At 44.7% G+C, this 20,936-nt stretch overlaps 9 non-coding genes across 9 annotated transcripts; all 9 read right to left on the reverse strand.

Annotated features, from left to right (window-relative positions):
- Window positions 1-6,355: 6,355 nt before the first annotated feature.
- LOC128488061 (U5 spliceosomal RNA) lies at window positions 6,356-6,470 on the reverse strand. The gene has a single exon (XR_008353501.1). It is a non-coding gene; the product is annotated as a U5 spliceosomal RNA (small nuclear RNA).
- A 1,623-nt stretch (window positions 6,471-8,093) lies between these two features.
- On the reverse strand, window positions 8,094-8,208 carry LOC128488112 (U5 spliceosomal RNA). Its single transcript, XR_008353549.1, has one exon. It is a non-coding gene; the product is annotated as a U5 spliceosomal RNA (small nuclear RNA).
- Window positions 8,209-9,831: 1,623 nt separating this feature from the next.
- Window positions 9,832-9,946, reverse strand: LOC128488062 (U5 spliceosomal RNA). The gene has a single exon (XR_008353502.1). It is a non-coding gene; the product is annotated as a U5 spliceosomal RNA (small nuclear RNA).
- A 1,623-nt stretch (window positions 9,947-11,569) lies between these two features.
- On the reverse strand, window positions 11,570-11,684 carry LOC128488146 (U5 spliceosomal RNA). Its single transcript, XR_008353583.1, has one exon. It is a non-coding gene; the product is annotated as a U5 spliceosomal RNA (small nuclear RNA).
- A 1,622-nt stretch (window positions 11,685-13,306) lies between these two features.
- LOC128488096 (U5 spliceosomal RNA) lies at window positions 13,307-13,421 on the reverse strand. Its single transcript, XR_008353534.1, has one exon. It is a non-coding gene; the product is annotated as a U5 spliceosomal RNA (small nuclear RNA).
- A 1,623-nt stretch (window positions 13,422-15,044) lies between these two features.
- Window positions 15,045-15,159, reverse strand: LOC128488065 (U5 spliceosomal RNA). Its single transcript, XR_008353504.1, has one exon. It is a non-coding gene; the product is annotated as a U5 spliceosomal RNA (small nuclear RNA).
- A 1,623-nt stretch (window positions 15,160-16,782) lies between these two features.
- LOC128488066 (U5 spliceosomal RNA) lies at window positions 16,783-16,897 on the reverse strand. Its single transcript, XR_008353505.1, has one exon. It is a non-coding gene; the product is annotated as a U5 spliceosomal RNA (small nuclear RNA).
- A 1,623-nt stretch (window positions 16,898-18,520) lies between these two features.
- Window positions 18,521-18,635, reverse strand: LOC128488067 (U5 spliceosomal RNA). The gene has a single exon (XR_008353506.1). It is a non-coding gene; the product is annotated as a U5 spliceosomal RNA (small nuclear RNA).
- Window positions 18,636-20,258: 1,623 nt separating this feature from the next.
- LOC128488068 (U5 spliceosomal RNA) lies at window positions 20,259-20,373 on the reverse strand. The gene has a single exon (XR_008353507.1). It is a non-coding gene; the product is annotated as a U5 spliceosomal RNA (small nuclear RNA).
- Between the last annotated feature and the right edge of the window lie 563 nt (window positions 20,374-20,936).

Genomic DNA, 20,936 nt, shown 5'->3' on the forward strand with positions numbered 1-20,936 from the left:
CTACAGCCAGCTCTGGGACAGAGGGAGCTCGGAACCAGGCCACGTCTGTTTTGAAAGTACCGGGTCGGCAGGCATTCAGTAACCACCTGCCACGCCAAATCCCTTTGTAAAGGTGTAAGGTACGGCGCAGACACATTACCCCATACTGTCCGTGACTTCTCGCTACTCAAATTACTCACACGCTCTATAACTTCACCCTGTAAAATGGCAGTCGTTACTTTCTTTGCGTCGTTTAAAATCACGGAAGGGAGGGTGTGAAGACGAAATAACTGAATAATCTTATCTAAAAACTCATACTGCCATGGGGGGAATAAAAGGACAGGCCTAGTCAAGGGTAAGAAATAAAAAGCGTGCTTCCTAAAAACATATCCTGCTGCGTACCTTAAAAAACAGGCAAACGTTGTGGAATCATTAAAGTGCTTAAAACATAATACAAAATACTTGATATATAAGAACAGTTTAAGATCCGGCATCCCTTTTCCGCCATTACAAGGCAACTTACAAACGACATCCCTTTTTAACCTTTCCATGCGGGAATTCCATAAAAACATAAAACATATCCGTATTAGTTTTTTAACATAAAATTCCGTAGGGGGGTAAATCAAAGCCACATATAACATAATGGGTAATAAAATTGCTTTAATAATTAAAATCTTACCCTCCATTGTAAGTTGCCGGGATGCCCACAGTGCCACTTTTTGATTCAGTTTATTTATGACGAGCTCCAATGATTTGTGTCCGTCATTCTTTTTATCAAAAATGATTCCTAAAATCTTAACACTGTCCCTTTGTGTCGGGACCGCAGTTATTTGGCTGCAGTCCCAATCACCCAAGATAAAATAGTCACATTTCCGTAAATTAAGTTTAAAACCGGACACACAGCAAAAATCTGCTGTGACTTTCATAGCTCTCCTAACGGACTCCGGGGTTGCGCAATACACACTCACGTCGTCCATATACCCCAGAGCCTTAACTTGAGCTCCCGCTCCACCTGGGATAGGGACACCCCGTAAAAATTTATCTGCTCGTAGGGAGGCTAAAAGAGGCTCAATGGCACAAATAAAAAGGAGTGGGGACAAAGGACATCCCTGCTTAACTCCTGAACACAGTTCCACCTTTTTAGTTAAAAAGCCATTGATTGATACCTGACTAAAAGAGCCATGATATAAAACCTGTATGTTTCGAATAAAAGTATCTGGGAACCCCATCACCTTTAAAACAGTAAAAAGGAAGTCATGGGACACTCTGTCAAAAGCTTTCATAAAATCCAGTGATAAAATTGCCAAGCTCTGCTTCCTCTCCTGCTGGTACCAGATCAGATCTCTAATAACTCCCAGGTGCTCCCAGATTGCCCTCCCGGGAACACCGCAGACCTGATCAGGATGCACTATTTTATCAATAACGCTTTTCATTCTATTTGCTAAAATCTTTGCTAAAATCTTATAATCTACATTAAGGAGGGTGATTGGCCTCCAATTCTCCAAATTGTCCTTCTCACCCTTCTTTAAAAGCAAAGAAATCACACCTCCCCTCCACGAAGGAGGGAGCTCAGAAACATGCAAAGCTTCAGTAAAAACATTGAAAAGATCGCCCTGAAAAATACTCCAAAAACAATTATAAAACTCAATAGGGAGACCATCAGCACCTGGAGATTTGCCTCTGGAAAGACTCTTAGCAGCTTGATCTACCTCCATGAGAGTGACTTCCATACTCAGACCAGCCTTGTCCACCTCTTCCAATGCAGAAGACAAATTCCCCAAGACAACAGGTAAAACGGAGCGATCTATATGTTTCTCATTAAAAAGCTTCTGATAAAAATCGTGGGTGACTGATAAAATCTCGTGCATATCTACTTTGCCGTCCACAGACGGAACGAGCTCTTTCTTTCGTGCCAGCTGACGGAAGAAGTACCGAGTGCACTTCTCTCCTTCCTCCACATGCCGGACTCGAGAATTAAAAATAATACTTTTACCTTTGGCCATTAAAAACTTCTTGATATCCGTCCTTAATGCAACAATTAATGGCTCAATATCAGCCACCCCAGCTTCCTGTAGCTTATAAAAAGTTTGCAACTGCGTATTAAAACACTTAAAAACCTTCTGTCTCTCTCTTTGCTTCCTCTTACCAGCTCTGATAAAAAAGGACTTAATTTTACCTTTAATACCTTCCCACCATGTTAAAAAGGGCTGAGCAGGATCCTTTTGCACGCGCCAAAGATTATAACAATTTATAAATTGCAATCTTATGGCCTCGTCTTCTAATAAAAGCGTGTTCAATTTCCAAAAGGTCCTGCGTGATCTAGCTTCAACCGGAGCCCTCATAAAAACTTGCAACATACAGTGATCAGAAAATACATTAGCCTCTAAAACAGCATTTTGCAAATTAAAACAGGGAGAAGAGAAGATAAAATCAATGCGCGAGCTCACTTGGGAACTCGACCACGTAAAACCAGGCTCAGTAGCGTGTATCTTCCTCCAAGCGTCGCGTAAATTGAAATCAGTAATAAAATGGTTCAGCTGATAAGAGGTTTTGTCGTGCTTCCTACTAGCATCCCCACCACGCCTAGCTTCTCCCAACAGAATGCAATTAAAATCACCTCCCATAATCAGCGGGGACGCACCTGTAGCAAAGAGAGAGACCGTATCAAAAAGGGCACTGCGTTCATTTTTATCTGGCGGAGCATAAACATTTATAAAACGTATGTTAAAACCTTTAAAATCCACATCCGTTAAAAGTGCTCTGCCAGGAGCCACTTCAGTAATAGAATTTAAAAGAACATCGTGAGTCTTAAAAAGGATCCCAACTCCAGCATTCTTATTCTCATTGGACCCAGACCAATAAGAGGGACCCGCGGTCCAGTCCCTCTTAATATGGCCATAAGATAGTCCATGGGATAATCCACATTCTTGTAAAAGAAACACATCGATGTTCAAAGTCAATAAATACGTGAATAACGCGACTCTTCTTGCTGGGTTTTTTAAACTCCTCACATTTAGCGAGGCAACGGAAATATTTGCCATAGTAAAAGCAATCAACAACTCTTCCTATGCAGCCCTCCACCGTCTGAGTCCGTGGTATCCGATATAGATGGTAAAAAGGATAATTCCTCCTCTGAACTTGAGACGTCCATAATCAGCTGGGACCCAAGGATAGGCAAATTCCCAGGCTCAGCAGCCACAGACCAGGTATCTTCCACAGCCCCTCCAGGAGCTGGATCAAATTCCATCCTCCGCTCAGACATTAATTCCGCAGATGCAAGAAATCCACCGTCGTGGCCTGGTTCAGACTGCACTCCGGGTCTCCCCTTTGTGCCATCCCCCCGGGCCACACGGAAAAGGTCGGATACAGATACCTCGGCAGATTCCCCTACCGGCAGGACCTCTCCGACCACATCTTTCTCATCCTGAGCAGAGTCTGTCTTTTCTGGAACCGGATCTGCAGCCGCCATGGACGATGGAACAATCTCTGCTGGAGAGGAGGATCGGACTTCCCGAGACTCAGACTCCACGCTTTCAGGAACAGCAGTCTCTAGAAACGGACCTAAAGCGGGATTTAAAGAAACATTAGGATCCACGGGTCCCTCTGCCAGGGAGGGATCCGTTGGACCCAAAGCAGCAACCTTCCGTCTTTTAGCCCCTCGCTGTTCCAGACCCCCACTTTTTTTAGCCAGTGGGTCTTCTGAGGGCCGCATAGCACGAGTCAAAGTAGGTGGGATAACCACAGGAGCTTCAGCAGGCACCCTTGCCCCAGGCCCACCTGCAACCAAGGCAGCCCACGACTGCCGAGGCTTTGTGGGGCAGTCACGGTACATGTGACCAGCCTGGCCACACCCGTTGCACATTGTAGGTTTATCACAGTCTGGTGTTAAGTGACCCCTCTGACCACAATTCCTACACAAAGGGCGGGGGTCTGCTGTACATTTCGCCTGGGTGTGGCCGTAACCTCCACATCTCCTACATACAAAGGGCATCCCTGGATAAAAACAATAACCCCGATGGCTTCCTATGGAAAAACTGGAAGGAGGATGCATAATCCCTCCAATTCCCTCTGGGTGTTCTTTGAATTTGACAAAAAATCTACGTTTGCCAGTCCAGATTCCAAAGTCATTAGTGACTCTCTTTGCTCCAGTAACAGAGATGCAAAACCGCATAAGCCACATAGTCACAGCTTCTTCTGGAACAAACGGATTAAACATATGGACCGTAATAGGAATTTCCTCACCTCCGTATAACATAATAAAAACGAGGCCGTCTAATCGTGGATCGCTGATGTGATCTTTCAAGGTCTTGAAAAACTGATGACATTTTCCAATAGAGTCCAGCGTGACTGTAAAAATCCCCTTCACCGGATCTTGCAAGCAAAAGATGTCTACATACTGGACTCCAAGAACCGTCTTCAACACGACCTCCACGATGAACTTCAAGTTCTTCTCCTCCCGGTCTGCATCAGGAACCTCGATACGAAACGAATTGCGAAGTCTTCCTTCCTTCACGGAAGGAAACTTGATGGTCGCTGGCATTCTTCCTTGCCTTGGTACTAAAACCCAGTCTCTACAACAGACTCTATCAGGACCCCCTGTAGCAGCATCTTGCTTAAGACACCCTAGGATAACAACGAAAGAAGGCCGAGGGCCAAAATCCGCCTGAAGCAGAGACCTACAGGTCTCAGTTTAGCTCCTCCGCAAACCAAACAAGCCGCAAAGTTTATTCGGTCTGAAGAGAAACCAGAGTATACCCAAGCATGCCGCAGGGCAACGGCCCGGCCACAGGCAGTGCTCCTCGAGGTTAAGGTGTGTTTAATTAATCCCACCCAGCTCTTGCCTGATCATTGGAACCTTTAACACATGCAAAACACAATTGCAAAGGGATTGGAACTATTTAATATTGGGCTGTTTTAAAGTCTTATTAAACTAACAATAAGGCGGGGCGTTTCTCGGTGCATCATGGGTATTCAAATGAGGCGGCAGCTCAAACAAACCTTCCAGCAGTCTTAGTGACTGGGGCGCGAGGTTGCTTCTTTGAAACAATGTTGTTTGCGTTAAGAAAAGAAAAGCTGAAGATTGTAACTCCCCCACCGCTTACCTACGGGGGTCCGCAACTTCCCCTTCTGCTGCAGCCACCAGAAGTTCCTGGCACACATTCTTTGGGCTGTGTTACAAGGTTAGGGGTAAGGCTTCGGGATGGAATCTGATTACTACTCTTTTTTCCAATCGTGGCGTGCTGAACCCATCGGCTTCACAAATACCAAGTTGCCTGATGCTGTTTCCTTTGAAAGCAAATATATCTTTTCCACAAATCCAATCTTTCTAATTAAACCACCTTTCCAAAGTTAGCGGTTAGAAACGTTTAAGCATGGAAAGGTTTGGTGATAGAGCTTGGGTTAGGGGCGGGTTAAGCTCATGGCTTTGAAGAGGCCCAGTTACAGTTAGCGTCGGAGTACTGTTAATGGTTTACGGTTGACAGTTTAGGGTTAGGTAAGGCTTAGAATCCTTCCCCATTGTGGCGTGTTTAGCCCATCCTTTTCACAAACACCAAAAAAGCCTGATTTCCTTCAATTTCTTTTTGTCTTAAGCAGCATCGCCAGTGCCAACATTTTGCACCTAAGATTATAAAAAGTACCTAACAAAATTGTTTTTGTATTAAAACTGCGGCGGGAAGAAAACGCACAAAATCTCGGACAGTTCACCATACGGCCTTGCGACGAACGAGCAAAAGGCTCACTAACGGCAGCGCACGGACGACCGGACTCCCCAGCACCGCCACAAAGAAGGAGCGCAGCACGGCATCGGAGCGGCAAAAGTCAATCCAAACACGGCAGACTAGACACTTTGCCAAAAATGAAGTCTGCAACCTGATCTTTCCACACGCATAGAGCTTCCCAACTCGTGTCGGAAAGCTTTTAAACAAATAGCAAAAAAGCTATGATCACTGAACGTACGGAGGGCGCATTAGTCCTTTCCATGCTGAAAACCGGCCCCTTAAGCGTGTGGTGAGTACTTTTTCCAGATGTTTCACTATTGATATTTGAGGAAATGAATAATACAACTGCACATGTGAGGAACAGAGATCTCAATGTTAAACATTTAAGGACAGTTGTTTTTTTTTTTTGGTTTGTTTATTATCATAAAGAACAATTGGGAATATGCTTGAAAGCATGTGTACAGGCTTATTTGCATACAGTCTGGAGGGCGTGGTCTAACTCTGCCTCATTAAAGCATTTCTACAACCCCAAACAGTACATAGCATGACACAGGCAGGATATTTTGCGTTTCTGGATGCGACGCAGCCCTTAGCCAGGACGAAGCTTGCGACTAAAGCAAGCAATCTTTTTGATCTATCGTTAACAACAGCAAAGAAGCCCAGCAAACGCCAGGCATCAAAAAATTGATTAAGACTCATGGTCGTTCCTCCCCACGGAAATCTTTAGTAAAAGGCGAAAGATTTATTCGGTCTGAAGAGAAACCAGAGTATACCCAAGCATGCCGCAGGGCAACGGCCCCGCCACAGGCAGTGCTCCTCGAGGTTAAGGTGTGTTTAATTAATCCCACCCAGCTCTTGCCTGATCATTGGAACCTTTAACACATGCAAAACACAATTGCAAAGGGATTGGAACTATTTAATATTGGGCTGTTTTAAAGTCTTATTAAACTAACAATAAGGCGGGGCGTTTCTCGGTGCATCATGGGTATTCAAATGAGGCGGCAGCTCAAACAAACCTTCCAGCAGTCTTAGTGACTGGGGCGCGAGGTTGCTTCTTTGAAACAATGTTGTTTGCGTTAAGAAAAGAAAAGCTGAAGATTGTAACTCCCCCACCGCTTACCTACGGGGGTCCGCAACTTCCCCTTCTGCTGCAGCCACCAGAAGTTCCTGGCACACATTCTTTGGGCTGTGTTACAAGGTTAGGGGTAAGGCTTCGGGATGGAATCTGATTACTACTCTTTTTTCCAATCGTGGCGTGCTGAACCCATCGGCTTCACAAATACCAAGTTGCCTGATGCTGTTTCCTTTGAAAGCAAATATATCTTTTCCACAAATCCAATCTTTCTAATTAAACCACCTTTCCAAAGTTAGCGGTTAGAAACGTTTAAGCATGGAAAGGTTTGGTGATAGAGCTTGGGTTAGGGGCGGGTTAAGCTCATGGCTTTGAAGAGGCCCAGTTACAGTTAGCGTCGGAGTACTGTTAATGGTTTACGGTTGACAGTTTAGGGTTAGGTAAGGCTTAGAATCCTTCCCCATTGTGGCGTGTTTAGCCCATCCTTTTCACAAACACCAAAAAAGCCTGATTTCCTTCAATTTCTTTTTGTCTTAAGCAGCATCGCCAGTGCCAACATTTTGCACCTAAGATTATAAAAAGTACCTAACAAAATTGTTTTTGTATTAAAACTGCGGCGGGAAGAAAACGCACAAAATCTCGGACAGTTCACCATACGGCCTTGCGACGAACGAGCAAAAGGCTCACTAACGGCAGCGCACGGACGACCGGACTCCCCAGCACCGCCACAAAGAAGGAGCGCAGCACGGCATCGGAGCGGCAAAAGTCAATCCAAACACGGCAGACTAGACACTTTGCCAAAAATGAAGTCTGCAACCTGATCTTTCCACACGCATAGAGCTTCCCAACTCGTGTCGGAAAGCTTTTAAACAAATAACAAAAAAGCTATGATCACTGAACGTACAGAGGGCGCATTAGTCCTTTCCATGCTGAAAACCGGCCCCTTAAGCGTGTGGTGAGTACTTTTTCCAGATGTTTCACTATTGATATTTGAGGAAATGAATAATACAACTGCACATGTGAGGAACAGAGATCTCAATGTTAAACATTTAAGGACAGTTGTTTTTTTTTTTTGGTTTGTTTATTATCATAAAGAACAATTGGGAATATGCTTGAAAGCATATGTACAGGCTTATTTGCATACAGTCTGGAGGGCGTGGTCTAACTCTGCCTCGTTAAAGCATTTCTACAACCCCAAACAGTACATAGCATGACGCAGGCAGGATATTTTGCGCTTCTGGATGCGAAGCAGCCCTTAGCCAGGACGAAGCTTGCAACTAAAGCAAGCAATCTTTTTGATCTATCGTTAACAACAGCAAAGAAGCCCAGCAAACACCAGGCATCAAAAAATTGATTAAGACTCATGGTCGTTCCTCCCCACGGAAATCTTTAGTAAAAGGCAAAAGATTTATTCAGTCTGAAGAGAAACCAGAGTATACCCAAGCATGCCGCAGGGCAACGGCCCGGCCACAGGCAGTGCTCCTCGAGGTTAAGGTGTGTTTAATTAATCCCACCCAGCTCTTGCCTGATCATTGGAACCTTTAACACATGCAAAACACAATTGCAAAGGGATTGGAACTATTTAATATTGGGCTGTTTTAAAGTCTTATTAAACTAACAATAAGGCGGGGCGTTTCTCGGTGCATCATGGGTATTCAAATGAGGCGGCAGCTCAAACAAACCTTCCAGCAGTCTTAGTGACTGGGGCGCGAGGTTGCTTCTTTGAAACAATGTTGTTTGCGTTAAGAAAAGAAAAGCTGAAGATTGTAACTCCCCCACCGCTTACCTACGGGGGTCCGCAACTTCCCCTTCTGCTGCAGCCACCAGAAGTTCCTGGCACACATTCTTTGGGCTGTGTTACAAGGTTAGGGGTAAGGCTTCGGGATGGAATCTGATTACTACTCTTTTTTCCAATCGTGGCGTGCTGAACCCATCGGCTTCGCAAATACCAAGTTGCCTGATGCTGTTTCCTTTGAAAGCAAATATATCTTTTCCACAAATCCAATCTTTCTAATTAAACCACCTTTCCAAAGTTAGCGGTTAGAAACGTTTAAGCATGGAAAGGTTTGGTGATAGAGCTTGGGTTAGGGGCGGGTTAAGCTCATGGCTTTGAAGAGGCCCAGTTACAGTTAGCGTCGGAGTACTGTTAATGGTTTACGGTTGACAGTTTAGGGTTAGGTAAGGCTTAGAATCCTTCCCCATTGTGGCGTGTTTAGCCCATCCTTTTCACAAACACCAAAAAAGCCTGATTTCCTTCAATTTCTTTTTGTCTTAAGCAGCATCGCCAGTGCCAACATTTTGCACCTAAGATTATAAAAAGTACCTAACAAAATTGTTTTTGTATTAAAACTGCGGCGGGAAGAAAACGCACAAAATCTCGGACAGTTCACCATACGGCCTTGCGACGAACGAGCAAAAGGCTCACTAACGGCAGCGCACGGACGACCGGACTCCCCAGCACCGCCACAAAGAAGGAGCGCAGCACGGCATCGGAGCGGCAAAAGTCAATCCAAACACGGCAGACTAGACACTTTGCCAAAAATGAAGTCTGCAACCTGATCTTTCCACACGCATAGAGCTTCCCAACACGTGTCGGAAAGCTTTTAAACAAATAGCAAAAAAGCTATGATCACTGAACGTACAGAGGGCGCATTAGTCCTTTCCATGCTGAAAACCGGCCCCTTAAGCGTGTGGTGAGTACTTTTTCCAGATGTTTCACTATTGATATTTGAGGAAATGAATAATACAACTGCACATGTGAGGAACAGAGATCTCAATGTTAAACATTTAAGGACAGTTGTTTTTTTTTTTTGGTTTGTTTATTATCATAAAGAACAATTGGGAATATGCTTGACAGCATATGTACAGGCTTATTTGCATACAGTCTGGAGGGCGTGGTCTAACTCTGCCTCGTTAAAGCATTTCTACAACCCCAAACAGTACATAGCATGACACAGGCAGGATATTTTGCGCTTCTGGATGCGACGCAGCCCTTAGCCAGGACGAAGCTTGCGACTAAAGCAAGCAATCTTTTTAATCTATCGTTAACAACAGCAAAGAAGCCCAGCAAACGCCAGGCATCAAAAAATTGATTAAGACTCATGGTCGTTCCTCCCCACGGAAATCTTTAGTAAAAGGCGAAAGATTTATTCGGTCTGAAGAGAAACCAGAGTATACCCAAGCATGCCGCAGGGCAACGGCCCGGCCACAGGCAGTGCTCCTCGAGGTTAAGGTGTGTTTAATTAATCCCACCCAGCTCTTGCCTGATCATTGGAACCTTTAACACATGCAAAACACAATTGCAAAGGGATTGGAACTATTTAATATTGGGCTGTTTTAAAGTCTTATTAAACTAACAATAAGGCGGGGCGTTTCTCGGTGCATCATGGGTATTCAAATGAGGCGGCAGCTCAAACAAACCTTCCAGCAGTCTTAGTGACTGGGGCGCGAGGTTGCTTCTTTGAAACAATGTTGTTTGCGTTAAGAAAAGAAAAGCTGAAGATTGTAACTCCCCCACCGCTTACCTACGGGGGTCGGCAACTTCCCCTTCTGCTGCAGCCACCAGAAGTTCCTGGCACACATTCTTTGGGCTGTGTTACAAGGTTAGGGGTAAGGCTTCGGGATGGAATCTGATTACTACTCTTTTTTCCAATCGTGGCGTGCTGAACCCATCGGCTTCACAAATACCAAGTTGCCTGATGCTGTTTCCTTTGAAAGCAAATATATCTTTTCCACAAATCCAATCTTTCTAATTAAACCACCTTTCCAAAGTTAGCGGTTAGAAACGTTTAAGCATGGAAAGGTTTGGTGATAGAGCTTGGGTTAGGGGCGGGTTAAGCTCATGGCTTTGAAGAGGCCCAGTTACAGTTAGCGTCGGAGTACGGTTAATGGTTTACGGTTGACAGTTTAGGGTTAGGTAAGGCTTAGAATCCTTCCCCATTGTGGCGTGTTTAGCCCATCCTTTTCACAAACACCAAAAAAGCCTGATTTCCTTCAATTTCTTTTTGTCTTAAGCAGCATCGCCAGTGCCAACATTTTGCACCTAAGATTATAAAAAGTACCTAACAAAATTGTTTTTGTATTAAAACTGCGGCGGGAAGAAAACGCACAAAATCTCGGACAGTTCACCATACGGCCTTGCGACGAACGAGCAAAAGGCTCACTAACGGCAGCGCACGGACGACCGGACTCCCCAGCACCGCCACAAAGAAGGAGCGCAGCACGGCATCGGAGCGGCAAAAGTCAATCCAAACACGGCAGACTAGACACTTTGCCAAAAATGCAGTCTGCAACCTGATCTTTCCACACGCATAGAGCTTCCCAACTCGTGTCGGAAAGCTTTTAAACAAATAGCAAAAAAGCTATGATCACTGAACGTACAGAGGGCGCATTAGTCCTTTCCATGCTGAAAACCGGCCCCTTAAGCGTGTGGTGAGTACTTTTTCCAGATGTTTCACTATTGATATTTGAGGAAATGAATAATACAACTGCACATGTGAGGAACAGAGATCTCAATGTTAAACATTTAAGGACAGTTGTTTGTTTTTTTTGGTTTGTTTATTATCATAAAGAACAATTGGGAATATGCTTGAAAGCATATGTACAGGCTTATTTGCATACAGTCTGGAGGGCGTGGTCTAACTCTGCCTCGTTAAAGCATTTCTACAACCCCAAACAGTACATAGCATGACACAGGCGGGATATTTTGCGCTTCTGGATGCGAAGCAGCCCATAGCCAAGACAAAGCTTGCGACTAAAGCAAGCAATCTTTTTGATCTATCGTTAACAACAGCAAAGAAGCCCAGCAAACGCCAGGCATCAAAAAATTGATTAAGACTCATGGTCGTTCCTCCCCACGGAAATCTTTAGTAAAAGGCGAAAGATTTATCCGGTCTGAAGAGAAACCAGAGTATACCCAAGCATGCAGCAGGGCAACGGCCCGGCCACAGGCAGTGCTCCTCGAGGTTAAGGTGTGTTTAATTAATCCCACCCAGCTCTTGCCTGATCATTGGAACCTTTAACACATGCAAAACACAATTGCAAAGGGATTGGAACTATTTAATATTGGGCTGTTTTAAAGTCTTATTAAACTAACAATAAGGCGGGGCGTTTCTCGGTGCATCATGGGTATTCAAATGAGGCGGCAGCTCAAACAAACCTTCCAGCAGTCTTAGTGACTGGGGCGCGAGGTTGCTTCTTTGAAACAATGTTGTTTGCGTTAAGAAAAGAAAAGCTGAAGATTGTAACTCCCCCACCGCTTACCTACGGGGGTCCGCAACTTCCCCTTCTGCTGCAGCCACCAGAAGTTCCTGGCACACATTCTTTGGGCTGCGTTACAAGGTTAGGGGTAAGGCTTCGGGATGGAATCCGATTACTACTCTTTTTTCCAATCGTGGCGTGGTGAACCCATCGGCTTCACAAATACCAAGTTGCCTGATGCTGTTTCCTTTGAAAGCAAATATATCTTTTCCACAAATCCAATCTTTCTAATTAAACCACCTTTCCAAAGTTAGCGGTTAGAAACGTTTAAGCATGGAAAGGTTTGGTGATAGAGCTTGGGTTAGGGGCGGGTTAAGCTCATGGCTTTGAAGAGGCCCAGTTACAGTTAGCGTCGGAGTACTGTTAATGGTTTACGGTTGACAGTTTAGGGTTAGGTAAGGCTTAGAATCCTTCCCCATTGTGGCGTGTTTAGCCCATCCTTTTCACAAACACCAAAAAAGCCTGATTTCCTTCAATTTCTTTTTGTCTTAAGCAGCATCGCCAGTGCCAACATTTTGCACCTAAGATTATAAAAAGTACCTAACAAAATTGTTTTTGTATTAAAACTGCGGCGGGAAGAAAACGCACAAAATCTCGGACAGTTCACCATACGGCCTTGCGACGAACGAGCAAAAGGCTCACTAACGGCAGCGCACGGACGACCGGACTCCCCAGCACCGCCACAAAGAAGGAGCGCAGCACGGCATCGGAGCGGCAAAAGTCAATCCAAACACGGCAGACTAGACACTTTGCCAAAAATGAAGTCTGCAACCTGATCTTTCCACACGCATAGAGCTTCCCAACTCGTGTCGGAAAGCTTTTAAACAAATAGCAAAAAAGCTATGATCACTGAACGTACGGAGGGCGCATTAGTCCTTTCCATGCTGAAAACCGGCCCCTTAAGCGTGTGGTGAGTACTTTTTCCAGATGTTTCACTATTGATATTTGAGGAAATTAATAATACAACTGCACATGTGAGGAACAGAGATCTCAATGTTAAACATTTAAGGACAGTTGTTTTTTTTTTTTGGTTTGTTTATTATCATAAAGAACAATTGGGAATATGCTTGACAGCATATGTACAGGCTTATTTGCATACAGTCTGGAGGGCGTGGTCTAACTCTGCCTCGTAAAGCATTTCTACAACCCCAAACAGTACATAGCATGACACAGGCAGGATATTTTGCACTTCTGGATGCGACGCAGCCCTTAGCCAGGACGAAGCTTGCGACTAAAGCAAGCAATCTTTTTGATCTATCGTTAACAACAGCAAAGAAGCCCAGCAAACGCCAGGCATCAAAAAATTGATTAAGACTCATGGTCGTTCCTCCCCACGGAAATCTTTAGTAAAAGGCAAAAGATTTATTCGGTCTGAAGAGAAACCAGAGTATACCCAAGCATGCCGCAGGGCAACGGCCCGGCCACAGGCAGTGCTCCTCGAGGTTAAGGTGTGTTTAATTAATCCCACCCAGCTCTTGCCTGATCATTGGAACCTTTAACACATGCAAAACACAATTGCAAAGGGATTGGAACTATTTAATATTGGGCTGTTTTAAAGTCTTATTAAACTAACAATAAGGCGGGGCGTTTCTCGGTGCATCATGGGTATTCAAATGAGGCGGCAGGTCAAACAAACCTTCCAGCAGTCTTAGTGACTGGGGCGCGAGGTTGCTTCTTTGAAACAATGTTGTTTGCGTTAAGAAAAGAAAAGCTGAAGATTGTAACTCCCCCACCGCTTACCTACGGGGGTCCGCAACTTCCCCTTCTGCTGCAGCCACCAGAAGTTCCTGGCACACATTCTTTGGGCTGTGTTACAAGGTTAGGGGTAAGGCTTCGGGATGGAATCTGATTACTACTCTTTTTTCCAATCGTGGCGTGCTGAACCCATCGGCTTCACAAATACCAAGTTGCCTGATGCTGTTTCCTTTGAAAGCAAATATATCTTTTCCACAAATCCAATCTTTCTAATTAAACCACCTTTCCAAAGTTAGCGGTTAGAAACGTTTAAGCATGGAAAGGTTTGGTGATAGAGCTTGGGTTAGGGGCGGGTTAAGCTCATGGCTTTGAAGAGGCCCAGTTACAGTTAGCGTCGGAGTACTGTTAATGGTTTACGGTTGACAGTTTAGGGTTAGGTAAGGCTTAGAATCCTTCCCCATTGTGGCGTGTTTAGCCCATCCTTTTCACAAACACCAAAAAAGCCTGATTTCCTTCAATTTCTTTTTGTCTTAAGCAGCATCGCCAGTGCCAACATTTTGCACCTAAGATTATAAAAAGTACCTAACAAAATTGTTTTTGTATTAAAACTGCGGCGGGAAGAAAACGCACAAAATCTCGGACAGTTCACCATACGGCCTTGCGACGAACGAGCAAAAGGCTCACTAACGGCAGCGCACGGACGACCGGACTCCCCAGCACCGCCACAAAGAAGGAGCGCAGCACGGCATCGGAGCGGCAAAAGTCAATCCAAACACGGCAGACTAGACACTTTGCCAAAAATGAAGTCTGCAACCTGATCTTTCCACACGCATAGAGCTTCCCAACTCGTGTCGGAAAGCTTTTAAACAAATAGCAAAAAAGCTATGATCACTGAACGTACAGAGGGCGCATTAGTCCTTTCCATGCTGAAAACCGGCCCCTTAAGCGTGTGGTGAGTACTTTTTCCAGATGTTTCACTATTGATATTTGAGGAAATGAATAATACAACTGCACATGTGAGGAACAGAGATCTCAATGTTAAACATTTAAGGACAGTTGTTTTTTTTTTTTGGTTTGTTTATTATCATAAAGAACAATTGGGAATATGCTTGAAAGCATGTGTACAGGCTTATTTGCATACAGTCTGGAGGGCGTGGTCTAACTCTGCCTCATTAAAGCATTTCTACAACCCCAAACAGTACATAGCATGACACAGGCAGGATATTTTGCGCTTCTGGATGCGACGCAGCCCTTAGCCAGGACGAAGCTTGCGACTAAAGCAAGCAATCTTTTTGATCTATCGTTAACAACAGCAAAGAAGCCCAGCAAACGCCAGGCATCAAAAAATTGATTAAGACTCATGGTCGTTCCTCCCCACGGAAATCTTTAGTAAAAGGCGAAAGATTTATTCGGTCTGAAGAGAAACCAGAGTATACCCAAGCATGCCGCAGGGCAACGGCCCGGCCACAGGCAGTGCTCCTCGAGGTTAAGGTGTGTTTAATTAATCCCACCCAGCTCTTGTCTGATCATTGGAACCTTTAACACATGCAAAACACAATTGCAAAGGGATTGGAACTATTTAATATTGGGCTGTTTTAAAGTCTTATTAAACTAACAATAAGGCGGGGCGTTTCTCGGTGCATCATGGGTATTCAAATGAGGCGGCAGCTCAAACAAACCTTCCAGCAGTCTTAGTGACTGGGGCGCGAGGTTGCTTCTTTGAAACAATGTTGTTTGCGTTAAGAAAAGAAAAGCTGAAGATTGTAACTCCCCCACCGCTTACCTACGGGGGTCCGCAACTTCCCCTTCTGCTGCAGCCACCAGAAGTTCCTGGCACACATTCTTTGGGCTGTGTTACAAGGTTAGGGGTAAGGCTTCGGGATGGAATCTGATTACTACTCTTTTTTCCAATCGTGGCGTGCTGAACCCATCGGCTTCACAAATACCAAGTTGCCTGATGCTGTTTCCTTTGAAAGCAAATATATCTTTTCCACAAATCCAATCTTTCTAATTAAACCACCTTTCCAAAGTTAGCGGTTAGAAACGTTTAAGCATGGAAAGGTTTGGTGATAGAGCTTGGGTTAGGGGCGGGTTAAGCTCATGGCTTTGAAGAGGCCCAGTTACAGTTAGCGTCGGAGTACTGTTAATGGTTTACGGTTGACAGTTTAGGGTTAGGTAAGGCTTAGAATCCTTCCCCATTGTGGCGTGTTTAGCCCATCCTTTTCACAAACACCAAAAAAGCCTGATTTCCTTCAATTTCTTTTTGTCTTAAGCAGCATCGCCAGTGCCAACATTTTGCACCTAAGATTATAAAAAGTACCTAACAAAATTGTTTTTGTATTAAAACTGCGGCGGGAAGAAAACGCACAAAATCTCGGACAGTTCACCATACGGCCTTGCGACGAACGAGCAAAAGGCTCACTAACGGCAGCGCACGGACGACCGGACTCCCCAGCACCGCCACAAAGAAGGAGCGCAGCACGGCATCGGAGCGGCAAAAGTCAATCCAAACACGGCAGACTAGACACTTTGCCAAAAATGAAGTCTGCAACCTGATCTTTCCACACGCATAGAGCTTCCCAACTCGTGTCGGAAAGCTTTTAAACAAATAGCAAAAAAGCTATGATCACTGAACGTACAGAGGGCGCATTAGTCCTTTCCATGCTGAAAACCGGCCCCTTAAGCGTGTGGTGAGTACTTTTTCCAGATGTTTCACTATTGATATTTGAGGAAATGAATAATACAACTGCACATGTGAGGAACAGAGATCTCAATGTTAAACATTTAAGGACAGTTGTTTTTTTTTTTTGGTTTGTTTATTATCATAAAGAACAATTGGGAATATGCTTGAAAGCATGTGTACAGGCTTATTTGCATACAGTCTGGAGGGCGTGGTCTAACTCTGCCTCATTAAAGCATTTCTACAACCCCAAACAGTACATAGCATGACACAGGCAGGATATTTTGCGCTTCTGGATGCGACGCAGCCCTTAGCCAGGACGAAGCTTGCGACTAAAGCAAGCAATCTTTTTGATCTATCGTTAACAACAGCAAAGAAGCCCAGCAAACGCCAGGCATCAAAAAATTGATTAAGACTCATGGTCGTTCCTCCCCACGGAAATCTTTAGTAAAAGGCGAAAGATTTATTCGGTCTGAAGAGAAACCAGAGTATACCCAAGCATGCCGCAGGGCAACGGCCCGGCCACAGGCAGTGCTCCTCGAGGTTAAGGTGTGTTTAATTAATCCCACCCAGCTCTTGCCTGATCATTGGAACCTTTAACACATGCAAAACACAATTGCAAAGGGATTGGAACTATTTAATATTGGGCTGTTTTAAAGTCTTATTAAACTAACAATAAGGCGGGGCGTTTCTCGGTGCATCATGGGTATTCAAATGAGGCGGCAGCTCAAACAAACCTTCCAGCAGTCTTAGTGACTGGGGCGCGAGGTTGCTTCTTTGAAACAATGTTGTTTGCGTTAAGAAAAGAAAAGCTGAAGATTGTAACTCCCCCACCGCTTACCTACGGGGGTCCGCAACTTCCCCTTCTGCTGCAGCCACCAGAAGTTCCTGGCACACATTCTTTGGGCTGTGTTACAAGGTTAGGGGTAAGGCTTCGGGATGGAATCCGATTACTACTCTTTTTTCCAATCGTGGCGTGCTGAACCCATCGGCTTCACAAATACCAAGTTGCCTGATGCTGTTTCCTTTGAAAGCAAATATATCTTTTCCACAAATCCAATCTTTCTAATTAAACCACCTTTCCAAAGTTAGCGGTTAGAAACGTTTAAGCATGGAAAGGTTTGGTGATAGAGCTTGGGTTAGGGGCGGGTTAAGCTCATGGCTTTGAAGAGGCCCAGTTACAGTTAGCGTCGGAGTACTGTTAATGGTTTACGGTTGACAGTTTAGGGTTAGGTAAGGCTTAGAATCCTTCCCCATTGTGGCGTGTTTAGCCCATCCTTTTCACAAACACCAAAAAAGCCTGATTTCCTTCAATTTCTTTTTGTCTTAAGCAGCATCGCCAGTGCCAACATTTTGCACCTAAGATTATAAAAAGTACCTAACAAAATTGTTTTTGTATTAAAACTGCGGCGGGAAGAAAACGCACAAAATCTCGGACAGTTCACCATACGGCCTTGCGACGAACGAGCAAAAGGCTCACTAACGGCAGCGCACGGACGACCGGACTCCCCAGCACCGCCACAAAGAAGGAGCGCAGCACGGCATCGGAGCGGCAAAAGTCAATCCAAACACGGCAGACTAGACACTTTGCCAAAAATGAAGTCTGCAACCTGATCTTTCCACACGCATAGAGCTTCCCAACTCGTGTCGGAAAGCTTTTAAACAAATAGCAAAAAAGCTATGATCACTGAACGTACAGAGGGCGCATTAGTCCTTTCCATGCTGAAAACCGGCCCCTTAAGCGTGTGGTGAGTACTTTTTCCAGATGTTTCACTATTGATATTTGAGGAAATGAATAATACAACTGCACATGTGAGGAACAGAGATCTCAATGTTAAACATTTAAGGACAGTTGTTTTTTTTTTTTGGTTTGTTTATTATCATAAAGAACAATTGGGAATATGCTTGAAAGCATGTGTACAGGCTTATTTGCATACAGTCTGGAGGGCGTGGTCTAACTCTGCCTCATTAAAGCATTTCTACAACCCCAAACAGTACATAGCATGACACAGGCAGGATATTTTGCGCTTCTGGATGCGACGCAGCCCTTAGCCAGGACGAAGCTTGCGACTAAAGCAAGCAATCTTTTTGATCTATCGTTAACAACAGCAAAGAAGCCCAGCAAACGCCAGGCATCAAAAAATTGATTAAGACTCATGGTCGTTCCTCCCCACGGAAATCTTTAGTAAAAGGCGAAAGATTTATTCGGTCTGAAGAGAAACCAGAGTATACCCAAGCATGCCGCAGGGCAACGGCCCGGCCACAGGCAGTGCTCCTCGAGGTTAAGGTGTGTTTAATTAATCCCACCCAGCTCTTGTCTGATCATTGGAACCTTTAACACATGCAAAACACAATTGCAAAGGGATTGGAACTATTTAATATTGGGCTGTTTTAAAGTCTTATTAAACTAACAATAAGGCGGGGCGTTTCTCGGTGCATCATGGGTATTCAAATGAGGCGGCAGCTCAAACAAACCTTCCAGCAGTCTTAGTGACTGGGGCGCGAGGTTGCTTCTTTGAAACAATGTTGTTTGCGTTAAGAAAAGAAAAGCTGAAGATTGTAACTCCCCCACCGCTTACCTACGGGGGTCCGCAACTTCCCCTTCTGCTGCAGCCACCAGAAGTTCCTGGCACACATTCTTTGGGCTGTGTTACAAGGTTAGGGGTAAGGCTTCGGGATGGAATCTGATTACTACTCTTTTTTCCAATCGTGGCGTGCTGAACCCATCGGCTTCACAAATACCAAGTTGCCTGATGCTGTTTCCTTTGAAAGCAAATATATCTTTTCCACAAATCCAATCTTTCTAATTAAACCACCTTTCCAAAGTTAGCGGTTAGAAACGTTTAAGCATGGAAAGGTTTGGTGATAGAGCTTGGGTTAGGGGCGGGTTAAGCTCATGGCTTTGAAGAGGCCCAGTTACAGTTAGCGTCGGAGTACTGTTAATGGTTTACGGTTGACAGTTTAGGGTTAGGTAAGGCTTAGAATCCTTCCCCATTGTGGCGTGTTTAGCCCATCCTTTTCACAAACACCAAAAAAGCCTGATTTCCTTCAATTTCTTTTTGTCTTAAGCAGCATCGCCAGTGCCAACATTTTGCACCTAAGATTATAAAAAGTACCTAACAAAATTGTTTTTGTATTAAAACTGCGGCGGGAAGAAAACGCACAAAATCTCGGACAGTTCACCATACGGCCTTGCGACGAACGAGCAAAAGGCTCACTAACGGCAGCGCACGGACGACCGGACTCCCCAGCACCGCCACAAAGAAGGAGCGCAGCACGGCATCGGAGCGGCAAAAGTCAATCCAAACACGGCAGACTAGACACTTTGCCAAAAATGAAGTCTGCAACCTGATCTTTCCACACGCATAGAGCTTCCCAACTCGTGTCGGAAAGCTTTTAAACAAATAGCAAAAAAGCTATGATCACTGAACGTACAGAGGGCGCATTAGTCCTTTCCATGCTGAAAACCGGCCCCTTAAGCGTGTGGTGAGTACTTTTTCCAGATGTTTCACTATTGATATTTGAGGAAATGAATAATACAACTGCACATGTGAGGAACAGAGATCTCAATGTTAAACATTTAAGGACAGTTGTTTTTTTTTTTTGGTTTGTTTATTATCATAAAGAACAATTGGGAATATGCTTGAAAGCATGTGTACAGGCTTATTTGCATACAGTCTGGAGGGCGTGGTCTAACTCTGCCTCATTAAAGCATTTCTACAACCCCAAACAGTACATAGCATGACACAGGCAGGATATTTTGCGCTTCTGGATGCGACGCAGCCCTTAGCCAGGACGAAGCTTGCGACTAAAGCAAGCAATCTTTTTGATCTATCGTTAACAACAGCAAAGAAGCCCAGCAAACGCCAGGCATCAAAAAATTGATTAAGACTCATGGTCGTTCCTCCCCACGGAAATCTTTAGTAAAAGGCGAAAGATTTATTCGGTCTGAAGAGAAACCAGAGTATACCCAAGCATGCCGCAGGGCAACGGCCCGGCCACAGGCAGTGCTCCTCGAGGTTAAGGTGTGTTTAATTAATCCCACCCAGCTCTTGCCTGATCATTGGAACCTTTAACACATGCAAAACACAATTGCAAAGGGATTGGAACTATTTAATATTGGGCTGTTTTAAAGTCTTATTAAACTAACAATAAGGCGGGGCGTTTCTCGGTGCATCATGGGTATTCAAATGAGGCGGCAGCTCAAACAAACCTTCCAGCAGTCTTAGTGACTGGGGCGCGAGGTTGCTTCTTTGAAACAATGTTGTTTGCGTTAAGAAAAGAAAAGCTGAAGATTGTAACTCCCCCACCGCTTACCTACGGGGGTCCGCAACTTCCCCTTCTGCTGCAGCCACCAGAAGTTCCTGGCACACATTCTTTGGGCTGTGTTACAAGGTTAGGGGTAAGGCTTCGGGATGGAATCCGATTACTACTCTTTTTTCCAATCGTGGCGTGCTGAACCCATCGGCTTCACAAATACCAAGTTGCCTGATGCTGTTTCCTTTGAAAGCAAATATATCTTTTCCACAAA

This window comes from Spea bombifrons, chromosome 3 (assembly GCF_027358695.1).
Source record: "Spea bombifrons isolate aSpeBom1 chromosome 3, aSpeBom1.2.pri, whole genome shotgun sequence".
Taxonomy (NCBI): Eukaryota; Metazoa; Chordata; class Amphibia; order Anura; family Pelobatidae; genus Spea; species Spea bombifrons.